The following is a 14,367-nucleotide window of genomic DNA, read 5'->3' on the forward strand; positions in this document are numbered from 1 at the left end:
CCTTATATTAATTTGGCCCTGAGTGGAGGAATCCCCCCCCCCTCCCTATCGGAATACAAGAGAACAGCAGGGTGGATTCCCCCATCTACATCAAGTATGTGAATGGAGGAATTGATTATTTTTAATTTTTTTTCAGTCCACTGATCAAAAAAAATACTCAACCATATATGGCCAGATTCAGACAGAAAGTGTGTTACTGGCTGGATCATATGAAAAAAAAAGGAAAGAAAGAAAAACTGGGAAAAAATAAAATAATGCAACTGTCACGTTCATAATCTAAAATATATTACATTTTGTCTTTGGGTTTATATATGTTTTACATAAATGTTTGACTGTTTTCATCTTAATACCAGAAACAAGACAAAGGCTGGCTAATGGATTTCGATCCATGTTTGGCCACTCACACTCAATAGTAGTTCTAATGATTGACTCCTGTCCAATGGGAATGTTGGAAACTTTTTTTTTCGAGGTGTGGCTGCAGCCAATAAGCTGAGAGTACCCATTTTCAGAATACAATGTCTTAGCGAGGAGGATTTCTTTATCCACCTTCTCTTGTGTAGATGGAGGAATCCATGCTTTTTTGAAAAAAAAAAAAAAACCTTCTATGGCCAACTAAATATTAGCAGGATTACATTTTTTAATCAAAATTCTTTTATTTTTTTTAATCAGTTTTTAATCAAAATTCCAGCCCAGACACTCAAAAAATACTGCTATACAGGCATACCCCACTTTTAAGTACACAATGGGTTTTATTTACTAAAGCTGGAAAGTGCAAAATCAGGCTCCCTTCTGCATAGAAACCAATGAGCTTCCAGGTTTTATTACCAAAGCTTAATTGAACAAGCTGGGATTAGAAGCTCATTGGTTACTATGTAGAAGTGAGCCTGATTTTGCACTTTCCAGCTTTAGTAAATAAACTCCATTGTGTACTTAAAAGTGGAGTATGTCCGTATACTGCTGATAAGAAAGGGTATTTAGCTATTTATATTTACTAAAATAATTGCATTTCCATGTTCTGTGTACTGTGGGAGACCATATATAGTGAATTTAGGGTCCTGGGTTTAGTAACACTTTTAGTTTTTTTTTGTTGCGTTGGCAGTTTTGAGGGAGGGGGTCTGAACAAAGTAGATCTGCAGAGGATCCATGGTTGTAATTACAAGCCAATGCATAACTGAGCTTTTACTCAAAGTACACATTAACAAAATTACGAAACTGTACTATGCTATATTTAATTCCATGACAAACCCATATCTACACTGGGCCTGAAACAGAGAAAATAAGAAGATTGTAAATTAAAGTCAGGTCCTACTAAACTAATAAATAGCTGAACTTTTAACAACATTTCTATCACCAGCTGAATACACTTTCCAAACACCTCTTGTATAAATACAATGGTTGCATGACTTGTAAAAAAATAACTTGAACTGGACCTCATTTATTTTGGATCTTGTCCAATGATGATATTTTTTCAGCACGGACAGCACAACCAACCATTGTGTAAGAAAATTAAATCTGTAATTTCGCAGTAATAGATTCAAAACAGAATGCATCCTGTATAAAGAAACACATTGTTACACTCATGATGTCTTATTGGAATTACCATCTGACTTAAGATATGATGCCTTTATGCTTTTCACATCAATCAATTGGAGACAAAAGAATGTTCCAAGTGTAAATAGGTGGAACTTTCCTGTAAATGGTTTCGGCTCAGGTGCACCTTTTTAAAGTAATCCTCAAAATTGAAGTGGAACGTACTTCCGCCTCTTGTAGACTTAAGCACTTAAAGTGGAACTTGACCTAAATTTAAAAAAATAAGCAGGATCTTTAATGCAGAAGAAACATGCTACATCTCCTCTGCATTAAAGTTACTTACCGGCCTGTTCGCACGGTGCACTGAGCTGCGCAGGTGTAGCTCAGTGTAAGAATTTCGGCAATGCCAAAATGACTGAACTAATGCCAGGTCAAGGTCATCTAGAGCCCAGGGTGAACATGCCAAACTGCGCCCCTCCCCCCAAGGTTTATGTGCATTGGGTGTCAGCAAAAATCCCCCCCCCCCACAAAAACACTGAGCTCTAATCTACATGCTTACCCCCAAGCATAAATTCCAGCTCCTCCCAGTACAAATCCATCCCTTCTGAAATCCCCCCTCTCAGCAGAAATATTTGCCCCACCCATCCCTCAAATCCCCGCAGCTCAAATGATCCTCCACCCCCCCCCCCCCCAAAAAATCACTCCTCCTAGTACATGTCCTCTCTGCTCCCAACCCCCTCCCCCAACACACACACACACACATACACACACACACACTTCAAATCCCCCCTCCCAGCACAAATCCCCCCTCCTAATACAAATCTTTTTCCCATACCCCTCCCTACACAAATTCCCCTAAATCACCACTCTTAGCACCCCCAAAATGTCCCCTCCTAGAACAATACTTACTCCCTGTTGTCTCCCAAATTTCTCCTTCCAACACAAATTCCCTCCCCCCCAATCTCCTTGTGGCACCCCCCACCTCGTATAATACCACAATGTCCAGGACAGCCGCCCCTCCTGGCCCTGAACTGAACTTGCACGCATATGCCAATGGAAATGGCAGGGGATCAAAACCCAGAAGCGCCCGAACTGAAAATGTCAGTGGCCAGCAGGAGTGCTCCAGGACATCGCAGCGCTGGAGAGAAGGTGAGTATAGTTCCGCTTTAAAGCTTAAGTTTAGCCTGCTTATATTTAGACGTAGCTGGTTCCTCCTTTTCCCTCTTCATTAACATGCTAAAAGAATGTTTAAATAGAACTTAGTCCATTTTCATTGCATACCTTAGTTTAGACCCAGTGACACCATCGCTGGGTCTCTGGTGCAGGGTGCTGCACACAGCTTCCTGAAAACATCACAAGTCCCTGTTTCAGTATTCTTCTAAAATGCTCTCAGCCCTGATGCAACTTACTCTTGAGAGTAGTTATATAAATATCATAATTCGGTTTTGGGTGGATGTTAGTCTGGAGGTGTTCCTAAGCTGAGCATCCATGATTGAAAGATCTGTGTGAAAGAAGCTTACAGTATGCACTGAAATCAGAATAATCAATTTCAGTACAGCAAAGGGGCCTGTAGAACCATGGAAGACCAAAGTAAAGGTAAAGCTTTAAAGGATATCTTCACTAAAGCAATTACACGGGTCATGATGCTTGTAAACTAACCCCTTACTTGGCCATTTGAGGATGTTTTAAATGAACATGGGTTAGTGCAATGCTCTTCACCTCAGTGTCCTCAGTGTGCATATGAGACAACCCATCTTCTGGGCTCCTCAGCAATCCCTTCCCATCCATTGCGCCCATTACACAGATAGGCTCATGGCTGAAGAGTTTTGTAGCAAGATGAAAGGAGTCTGATGGAAATTGAGAAACTAGTTCCCCATCAGAACCACCTTGCATTAGATTGACAGCGCAGGACAGGCTCTAAGGCTGTGGAGTAGGGTGTGTGTAGTCTGATGAGGAACTCTGGGACTGGTTCCCCATCAGGTCCACTTCCTGTGTGACTTGTCATTGGCCAAATATGAGCTTTGCCAAATTCAGGTAAGAACATCAACAAGAATCCGTGGCCCCTTTGTTACCATTCGACTTTTGGCCAAGAACTCTCAATGCTGAATGGGGCCAGGGATAGAACCCTGTGCTGAAAGCTGTGACATTAATGCAGTTCCCTAGCAAAAACATGCTCCACTCTGAGCACTGGCGTTTCTCCATGAACTGTAGTGGTATTCATTTTCTCACGTTACTTGAGCTGATGTTAATGCGGTCACGGACCTTTGTTTGCACATTGGGTAAGTGAAAGCAGGAAATACAAAGCCACTGAAAAACCTGGTTTCTAACTATGTGGCTTCCTGTATACTCAGAAATCTGCAAGTAAAAGACATTATATTGGATAATGATGTCCAAGAAAGGAATGTTTTACAATTTTTTTTCTTATTTTGCTATATAAATTGTATTGCCATGTCATTAATATATTATGTTTTTGGAAAATTTAGATAATATTGTGTGTGGTTAAGGCGATCTATGCCATTTTTCTTGCTATCCCTGCTTACAGTACCTGTGTATAGTGGCTGTTGCAAGCTTTTTAACGTGTTACTAAACCCACAACAGTAAAATCAGTCTGTATATGTAGCATAGCATGCTTGTGATACTCACTGTGGAGCTTAAGGGGTTAACCCTCTGCATTGTGTAAAAAGGCTGTTTTATCCTGTATGAACATATCCTCCGCACTGCCTATCTGGGGAAGGCCACCAGCACGTGCTCAGTATTAACTTGTATGCTGGAGAGAACATTTAGTTGTTCTCAGAGCTAGTCAGGTCACATGATATTGACATCACACATGTGGGTGTGTATACAGGCTGCACAGTGGAAATCCCCTCCTACCTGAACTCTCAGCACTGGAGAAGCTGTGCAGTTTATCATGTAACCATGGAATACAGAGCATCCAAAAATATATAATATTTTAATATAAAAAGAAAATTTATAAGCTGGGCACTGTGGGGGGAACTATTTTCATACTACTGGGTTTAGTAGCACTTTAATGTGTTCTTTCATGCCTTAGCACTCTGGCAAACCTAAAAAAAACTCTGATGTGCCATCTGTGTTTCTGTTCATTCTGCCTGGATGTAATCACATCATCCTTCCATAGGCAGCCCATACATAAGTCAGTTCAGTCCGCTGGTTGAACACAAAAAACTGACTTGATTCCCCCAGCTAGGTGCGCTGATTAAGTAGCAAAAATTTGTACAGAGGTTGATTTATATATTTTTCTAAAATAAAAAAAGAGGTTTATACTTACTGCCCTGGAAAATAAATTGCACAGAGCAGCCTTTAAGCTCTTCTTCTGGAGTCCAACGCTGGTGCTTTCTACTCTACCTCTTCTCCATGTGCCCCTGTAGGAAGAGGAGTGCTACAGAGGTGCACACAACATGGCTCTGTCACACCCCCCTGATCCCTCCTCACTGTATTTAACTGACAGCAGCAGGAACCAATGGCTCCCCCTCAGTCTGTCCTGTGAGGGCAGTGAGAGAGACCAGTGCTGCTGCAGACAGGCACAGCGCTGGATCAAGAGAGGTCTGAGGTAAGTGTTTAGGGTGGGAGGAGCAAATGGAAGTTTTTTACCTTACATTATAATCTGACTGTACAGTCTTCTTTAGATCAATTTATAACCTTATAGTACAATGGCATAGTTGATTTATAAAAACTGATTGATTGATTTTAACTCTAAATGAGATTGCTTAGATATTGTACAATCAGATTGTAAGGGTGAATTTCCATCCTTATATTACTGTAACTTCAATTAACTTTCTGAATTTAGCAGATTTGCACAATTTGCTTGCTTGATAGCATTAACAGCTCAATTAATTTCACTTGTTGATGTAAATACTCTTTACCAGATGCAAAGCAAAACTAAAAATGTATATTGACCTTTCTGTGACCTAATAGACTGGATTACCAATTTCGTAATAAAAAAGAGATTTGACCAAGCTACAAAATGATCTGTATGCAAATGGTGATGCAGACAGGCTCTAATCAGATGTTAGTGCTTCCTTGTTTGCATTGGAGGAATATCTGGTAGAACAATATCTAGTGCATTTTTTTAGACACTGTAGATGTGTCATTTCAAAGTTAAAGTGGTTGTAAACCCTTACCTATACCCAGTGAAGTGACTGGCCTCAGGTCATACTCTGAGATGAAACAAATCCTCTTACATAAGTTGTACCTGTTTATTTGCAGCCATGTGCCCTGTACACCCTTGTAAAACTCAAAGCTGAAAAGGACTTTTTGCAGATTCACAAAGCAGGGGGCGGGGAGCTGCAGTTACACACTGTACAATAGCTCTTAAAGCTGATTAGAGAGAAGGGACACACCTCCCTCCACACAGTGCACAGGAACAGAGCTGTAGCTCTTAATCACATGTTGTGTGCTAGAGATAACCCCTCTGTCACCGTTTTAGCTCTAAAGCCATGTACACACATCCGGGCTTCCAATCAGAATGAACTCTGACTGACTTTTCAACTGACTTTTTGACGGAGTTCCACTGAAACGGACTTGCCTACACACTATCACACCAAAGTCCAATCGTTTAACACGATGATGTATGATGGGACTAAAAAAGGAAGTTCAATAGCCAGTAGCCAATAGCTGCCCTTGCATTGTTGTTGGTCCATCAGACCTGCATACAGACGAGCAGTTTTCTCGATAGCAACTGGTTCCGGCAGAAAGATTTGAAACATGTTCTATTTCTAAAGTCTGTCAGATTTTTCGACAAGAAAAGGTTTGATGAAGCCCACACATGATCGAATTGTCCGACGGATTTGTTCCATTGGAACTTTGCTGTCGAAAAGTCTGGTCGTGTGTACACGGCATTAGTGGAAAATTTGTTAGAAAGGAGAAGGGACTTGTCAGAAAAAACAAGCCGATAACAGAGGAACTTGACAGCAGAGAAAAATGACAGTGCTTTGGAGAAAGGCAAGTAAACACTACAGAATATGTGCTTTATTCAGATTTTATTTCTGAGATTTACAACCACTTTAGTCCCTTTAAAGTTAAAGGAGAAGTACAGTCAAAGCTTGTTTGGCTGCACTTCTTCTGTAGGTCACAGAAGTGCAGTTCGTTCCACACTCCTGAAATCCGCTGTTGGCTGATGTCGCAGAGCCATTCCAGACTCGGGCAAGATCGTGACCATAAAGTCGTGATCTACCCACAACCCTGGACTGGCACCACAGACACCACATGAAGAAAAAAGAAAATTGATTGATTCCCCCATTAACACATTCAGCGGGAGGTTTCCAAGCCGTCAAAATGCAATGATCACTGGTGGCAGATTGTCTTCAGTACAACAATCTGCCCATACTTTAAAAATTCGACCAGTTCCTGCTTAACTGGCCAAATTTTCATCTGTCTATGGCCAATTCTTAGATGTGGCAGCTGAATTTATTTTCTTTTTTAGGCTTTTTCTTCCTTAATTTTCCCCTGGTGATCCAGTGGTCAGTAATACACTTCCTGTCTTAGGGTGACTCCACTCTGGAAGGTGGAGCAACAGAGACACACTTGAACAGCAGCATTGCCAGTCTGGGGAAAGGGTATTGTTATACTACCAGATTTAGATGGACATGACTGCAAAATAAACGCTAACTCCAGCTAACACTTTTTAAGCAGTTGCAGCAATGTTTTTTTTTACCTTTTGGGATAAAGGTTTTACATAAATAAGTAAAGTCTAGCTAAAAAAAATCAGGTCATCTGCAAGTTTAGGGCATACTGTGGTAGCGTGCACCACATACCAGCACATTATGAAAGACTTACCCCTAAAATGAAGCCCTCCAGTGGTGCCCTATCACCATTGACAGGGCTTCCATCTTCACCCAGTCTTCCTTCCAGGTTCATGGGTTCCTGCCATTTGAACAGCCAAGCTGCGATTATGCCACTCCTGTGAATGCATATGAGAGTCCTGGCCATGGCACAGAGCTCTGGTTTTAATTCAAAACGTAGTGCACATGCACCGGCAAAACATGCAAATATCTCCTAAATGGTGCACATTTAGGAGACATTCATTTTACCTACAGGTAAGCTTTAATATAGGCTTATCTGTAGGTACATATAAAATATAGCAGAGTTTACTACCACTTTAATGACAGTCCCAGTTAATCTGCATGCAGTTCAGGTACACTATAGGAGTCAGTATAATCTTGGCACAGGTGCAAGGTAGGTTCAGATGCAGTTAACAGTTGGCATAATGCGGTATAGGGTTGATATAGATGCAGTCTGTTTGGAATCAGTGCAGTATAGAGCGCAGTATGGGTGAGGTATGGATTGGGTACACCTGGTGTCCTGCTCCCAATGGCTCAGTCCCTGCTAGCAGCATAAGCAATGGGTGAATAGCCTTTTCACCAGTCCCCAGGATGCTGTGATGACCTCTAACTGTGGGAGGGGGGTCCACTCAGTTTTTCCCCACAAAAGCCTTTAGTGAGCAGCAGTGGGCAGCAGAGGGTGAGTGGCTGCTCCCAGTCTCCCTGTGGCAGCAGTGAAGGGGCTGTGATGTGGGCGTCTCAGGCTTGGATCGCCACTGGTATGGTCTCCCGCTGGCAGGCAAAAATCCAGGCTCTCTCTCTAACTTCCTTGGTGCCAAGAGGAAGAGCTTTCCTGCGCATTTTAATAAAAATCCTCTCGGCACTGCACATTGCCTAATGGGATCTGCAGTGTAAGGAGTCTATTCAGCCTATTATATGGCTGCCATCTCAAACTACAATTCCCAGGATTCTCAGCGCTCTGCATTGATGTCTCTGGGCTTGCCTGGCTTTAGTTCTCCCCTGCTGGCTAGGGGAGAATGGTGCAGCAAAACATTAGTATCCTAGTAGAAGGAGAGAGGAATAAAAAGCAATGTCTCCTTCTACATATTGCTGTAGCCCATCACCTGGCTACATATTCTTTTGAAAGAATATAGGGTATTCTGTGATTGGACAAGGGGAACTAAATCATCAGAATCTCCCCTTCTTTCAAAGAATACAAGACATTTAAAGAACGGAAGAGCTGCAGAGTGAGTGACTAGTGATGCTCGTTGTGCTCCAGCCCCAACTGCCCGTTTCAGCAGCAGAAGTTGCATGCTCATTTCACCGTAAGGGTGGGCATAAACAGTTTTCATAATCAAAGTAATAGCCACAAGAAGTACCCACATCAGTAGAGGCACATTAGCTAATGCCCTTATTTTGTTTTTGCCTAGAGCTCTGCTTTACATGTACGCACTGTTTAATCTTATGGGATGATATTTGTTGGAATGGTCAGGGTCTCTTTCATGTTCTAAGATCTAAACCAGATCACTGGACAAATCAGCATTGTGTTGCCTTCCTATTTGTTTAGAATTAGGCAGGGTATACACAGACTAAAAATCGTCTGCTTCAGCAGTAACTGGCCGATTTTTGGGCCATGTGTACTGCTGTCTGTTCAAGCTGGAAACCCATCATTCAATCATTGCTTTCAGCCAATGTCTGCAATACAGGCATACCCCACTTTTAAGTACACAATGGGGTTTATTTACTAAAGCTGGAAAGTGCAAAATCAGGTTCACTTCTACATAGTAACCAATGAGCTTCTAACCTCAGCTTGCTCAATTAAGCTTTGGTAATAAAACCTGAAAGCTCATTGGTTTCTATGCAGAAGTGAGCCTTATTTTGCACTTTCCAGCTTTAGTAAATAAACCCCATTGTGTACTTAAAAGTGGGGTATGCCTGTACTGACCTGTGTATTCTGATGGGGGAAGTCCTCCCTGTCATGAATACAGTAGCATGGCAGGGGAGATCTCTGTATTACGTATCATTTGTGTTGATGGAGTGGCCTGTCAGTTTTTTTTTGTTTTTTTTGTTCAATCTGCTTGTTAAATGAAAAAAAAAAAAAAGCTGCACATGTATACCTAGATTTAAGATGGACTGATCGATGGGGGTTCACCACCCCGCTCTGCAATCAAAAGCCATCATAAAGGCCTCCTGAGCTTTTGTGTTATGTGTTCTACCCTTTAAATATTTTCGATAACAATAAATGGAGCTTTCCCCAAACGGTCATTAGTGTAATGAAATGGTATAATCCAAGCCCTTAGACTAAAGTTCAAATATATATATATGTATTTTTATTTGTCTGGAGGAGACCATTTAACGCTTAAATCCATTTAAATATCCTTTCCCAACACACCCGAAACAGAGGAAAAAACGTGGCATTTGAGCGAAACTTGGAGCTTGTAGGAGATAAGATGGAACTTTTGCAAGAATATTTCACTTAGCTTAGTGAATGTGGTGAACATTCACTTTGCGAAGAATACACAATGACTTGTAAAACCATACCTGCTCATGACCATACAGTACATATTCTCTGGCACAAGGTTTTCAACCAGGGTTCCATGGAACCCTATGGGTTCCTCTAGAGGTTGCTAGGGGTTCCTTGAGCAATGAGCAATTTCTGCCTCTCAGATAAGTTCCCACTGACACCATTGATCTTTTTAGCTAACTGTAAGGGGGTAATTCCCCCTAATGACCACCAATATAAGGAGCATTCTTCCCACTGACCATCACACTAATGTATCATGAGCTGTAGATATTGTCATTTTTACCAGGGTTCCCTGAGACTGGAAAGTTATTTTAAGGGTTCCTCTGTGTTGAAAAGGTTGAGAAAGGCTGCTCTGGCAATATATGCACATGAGCAGGTTTATGCTCCATTGGGTTCATCCCTATACAAATCGCTGGGCTTTGATGATAGACATCCCTAAGAAACTTTACCCACTCCTGGCCAGGATAAATTGTGCCAAACAGGCTCAGGATGCAGTATAAAAATGATCATTACCATTATTAATAATACAATTAGGCAATACAGTTGCTTACTAGGAGGAGATCATCCGCATGTGCAGTAGACTCACAGACAGAGTTTAATGAGACCCCACCAGCACCACCAGTAGGGCCCACTGATTTAAATTGAAAGCAAAGACACTTGTTAAAAAGGGTTAAAGTGGTTGCTGCCAAGAGCTTAAAACCTCACATGACGTTAAGTCCTTACACGTGATTGCTTCATGCATTTACTTACTGAGTACGTTTTTGTTTTGTATGTTGCCTTTTAAGCATGTAAAAATGTAGTTTCACGTTTGTCTAGACTCCAGTATTGTCAATAGTCCATTGCTTACGGGATCACTGATTACTATTAAAGTGCACTATGATACTATGCCAGAAACTTAAACGTTTGATATTACATTTAAAATTACAACACTGAATGAATGCTATTGTTCACCATAAACAGCGTAACATGTTTTGGCAGGTTTCCTGAATATCTGTAAACAGCAAGGACACATGAATAAATTCTGATAAATGTTTGCTTATAACTGGAAATGGCAGAAAACAAAAATTATAACAGTATTTGTTGTCAAATGTTAAAATGAACTTGTCGTTAAGAGCACTTTCACACTGAGGCAGTGGGGGTGTCGGCGGTAAAGTGCCGCTATTTTTTAACAGAACTTTACCGTTGTTTTAGCAACGCTTTTCAGCTGCTAGTGGGGTGCTTTTAACCCCCCGCTAGTGGCCGATGAAGGAGTTAATAGTGCCTGTGTAGCGCCGCTGCCAAGTGCTTTGCAGACGATTCGGCAGTGCTGCCCATTGATTTCAATGGGCAGGGGCGCTATAGGAGTTGTGCATACACCACTCCTAAAGCCCCCCAAAGATGCGGCTTGCAGGACTTTTTTTACCGTCCTGCAAGCGCACTGCTCTAGTGTGAAAGCACTCAGGCTTTCACACTGGAGTGACAGGAGAGGCTCTTTACAGGCGCTATTTTTATCGCTAAAACGTCTGTAAAGTGCCTTGGTGTGAAAGTAGCCTAAATGTCATGGTTTACATCAGCTGTTCTCAACCAGGTTTTAGAGGGACCCTGGGGTTCCTCAAGAGGTTGCTAGGGGTTTATTAAACTGTAGTTGACTGACCACCAATCTGATGGTATCTGCCTAGATACGTGTTCATTGTCACCTAGAAGAGCCAGCTACGTGACACCAATTATCCTTCTATCTGTCTTTAAGGAGGACATACTTCCCACTGACCACCAATGTAAGAATCTATCATGACCTCCTTAATTTAATCAGAGGTTCCCTGAATCCCAGAAATAATTTCAAGTGTTTCCCCTTGGTAAAAAAAGGTTGAAAAACGCTGCATCTGAGCTACTTCATGTGATTTAATTCTTTGGCACAGATCACATGATCTCTAGCTACCAGCATTGTGGGCATTTCACATCTTGAGAGGTTGCAGATGGTCTTCAGTGAGACAGATTCTGCTTGGTGGCAAAACTACTAAAGCAGCCCCATCAGTAGATTGACTTCTGTACAACCGCAGTGCCCATACATGGATCAAAATTTGTCTGACCCTTGCTGAACTGGCCTGAATTTCGATCCATGTATGCTCAGCTTAAAGAATATGTCAACCCAACATTTCATATTCCTGATATGTGCCTTCTGTACCATGTACTTGTATGAGAAAGTATCCTGTTCTCTATGCATCCTTTGTGAGAAATACCTGGTGTTCCTGACAATCCCTCTGCTTTCCTAGTAGACATGACAGCACAACATAGAGTGTGGTAAGTTTTTTGGCTGCGCTTTGAACTCAGCCTGGTCTCCTTCAGTGATCAGACATGTCCTGACCCCCACCCCACCCACCCTTGCACAGCCATTCACTGAAAAGTCCAGTGTGATACTGTTTCTCTTCCCCCAGCTCTCTGAACTCTTTATGCAGCTGAGAACAAAAGGCATGTAATCACTTTTTATCATTTTGTTTATATGTACAGTAAAACTTTGGATTGCGAGCATAATTCGTTCCAGAAACATGCTTGTAATCCAAAGCACTTGTATATAAAAGTGAAATTCCCCATAAGAAATAATGGAAAATCAGATGATTCGTTCCACAAATATTTATTCAAAGGTCCTTCAGTTTTTTATAGTCCATATAAAAAGATTATAGCAATGTGATAGGTTGTGTAACCATAAAATGTCCATCCGCAAATGGCAGCCTCAACAAGAGGGTTGTAAGCAAAATTCATCAGGAGCTACAGAGTATAAAAGAGGAGAGAGGTGCTTCTAAGTGTAGCAATATGGTTACATTTAATGAAGGTACAACATTTAGCAACTCACATGGTTGATGATTAAAAAAGGCACATCTATGTATGCAGCATCTGGGGTAAAACTGTCCACACAGACCGTCCTCCGCTCCTCTGGCTCTCAACGTTGTCAGTTTGCAATCGTGACCGGAAAGACTACCCTGCAGTAGAGCGATCTGAAAGCGAGACTTGAAGCGCTCATGGAGTGCAGAGTGGAAGGGATGACGTCGATGGTGGTGCAGAGGATGGTTAATATGGACAGCTTTACCCCAGATGCCTGCATACTTAGCTGTGCCTGTTTTAATCCTCAACCATGTGAGTTGCTAAATGTTGCACCTTCATTAAATGTAACCATGTTTCTACACTTACAGGCGTCTCTTTTCTCTTTTATACTCAGTTGTGACATGACGCTACTTGTATATCAAGGCAAAATGTATTTAAAAATTTTGCTTGTCTTGCAAAATGCTCTCAAACCAAGTTACTCTCAAACCAAGGTTTTACTGTATTCACAAATGTTTTACTGTTTATTTATTTACTGTTTTATTCCTATTTTAAACTGAATGGGTTGTTTTAGAAGGTGAGCGTTCACATATACTTTAATATATATTAATTTGATTGTTTACTGCTGATCTATTTGCCATATCTATTTTTAAAATTTAGAAATTTTAGCTCCATTTAAACATATGGTGTTTATACTATAAAACGGGTTTATAGGTGCCCACACAAACAAACTATAATTTTTTATTTCAGGCATAGTAAATGCAATGTAGAAGATGAAGGTTATTTTTTCTACTGCATGAAAATGCATGACAAAGTCTGGATGGCTGCTGCTTTCAACACCTCAAATTCCTCCACCTTTTAAAAAACACTGTTGCTTTGATAGAAAAAATATATACAGTAGTACAAAATTGTTGACATTTAAATTGCTTTAAAATTCAAATCCAAACCAACTGATTTAAGGTGATGAAAATAGGTTATTGAGGGTTATTTCCATTTTAGGTCACAAAACAGCCAATGATTTTCAGGAGAAGTTCCTATTATTTAACTGCCTCTGTACATGTCTGATTGTTTCAGTTCAGTTAACCAAACCTGGGTATCCACTTCTTTTTCTTTTTCCTTCAAGCAGCGGGTTGAAAACAAAAAGAAACTCACACAAGCAATCTAGTTGCAGGGATCTCTCCCAGTGCACTACTGTATTCGGACAGTGGGTACTCCCCACCCGAGTCAGAATACACGGATCAGCTCTGCAGCCTGATTTTGTACTTTCCAGCTTTAGTAAATAAACCCCATTGTGTACTTAAAAGTGGGGTATGCCTGTACCTAGTTTAACTCTGTTGAGTTTTACAATACAAAAGTATTTGCAGCATTCTCACTCTCTCTCTATATATAGATTTATCTACATATCTATATATATCTATCTATATATATATATATATATATATATATATATACATGTGTGTCAAAAGTATCGGGACACCTGCCTTTACATGAACTTTAATGGCTTCCCAGCCTTAGTCCATAAGGTTCAATATTGAGTTGGCCCACCCATTGCAGCTATAACATCTTCAACTCTTCTGAGAAGGCTGTCCACAAGGTTTAGGAGTGTGTCTATGGGAATGTTTGACCATTCTTCCAGAAGCACATTTGTGAAGTCAGGCACTGATGTTGGATGAGAAGACCTGGCACGCAGTCTCCCCTCTAATTCATCACATAGGTGTTCTATTGGGTTGTGGAAATAACTCT

General features: G+C 41.0%; 1 protein-coding gene across 1 annotated transcript in view; it reads right to left on the minus strand.

Annotated features, from left to right (window-relative positions):
* Positions 1 to 14,367, minus strand: part of SLC39A8 (solute carrier family 39 member 8) — a 77,636-nt gene that overhangs the window by 56,165 nt on the left and 7,104 nt on the right. The gene's annotated exons all lie outside the window — the stretch shown is intronic.

The sequence above is a fragment of the Lithobates pipiens genome, unplaced genomic scaffold (assembly GCF_037356315.1).
Source record: "Lithobates pipiens isolate NorthernLeopardFrog02 unplaced genomic scaffold, aLitPip1_a1.2 Scaffold_13, whole genome shotgun sequence".
NCBI classification, from domain to species: domain Eukaryota; kingdom Metazoa; phylum Chordata; class Amphibia; order Anura; family Ranidae; genus Lithobates; species Lithobates pipiens.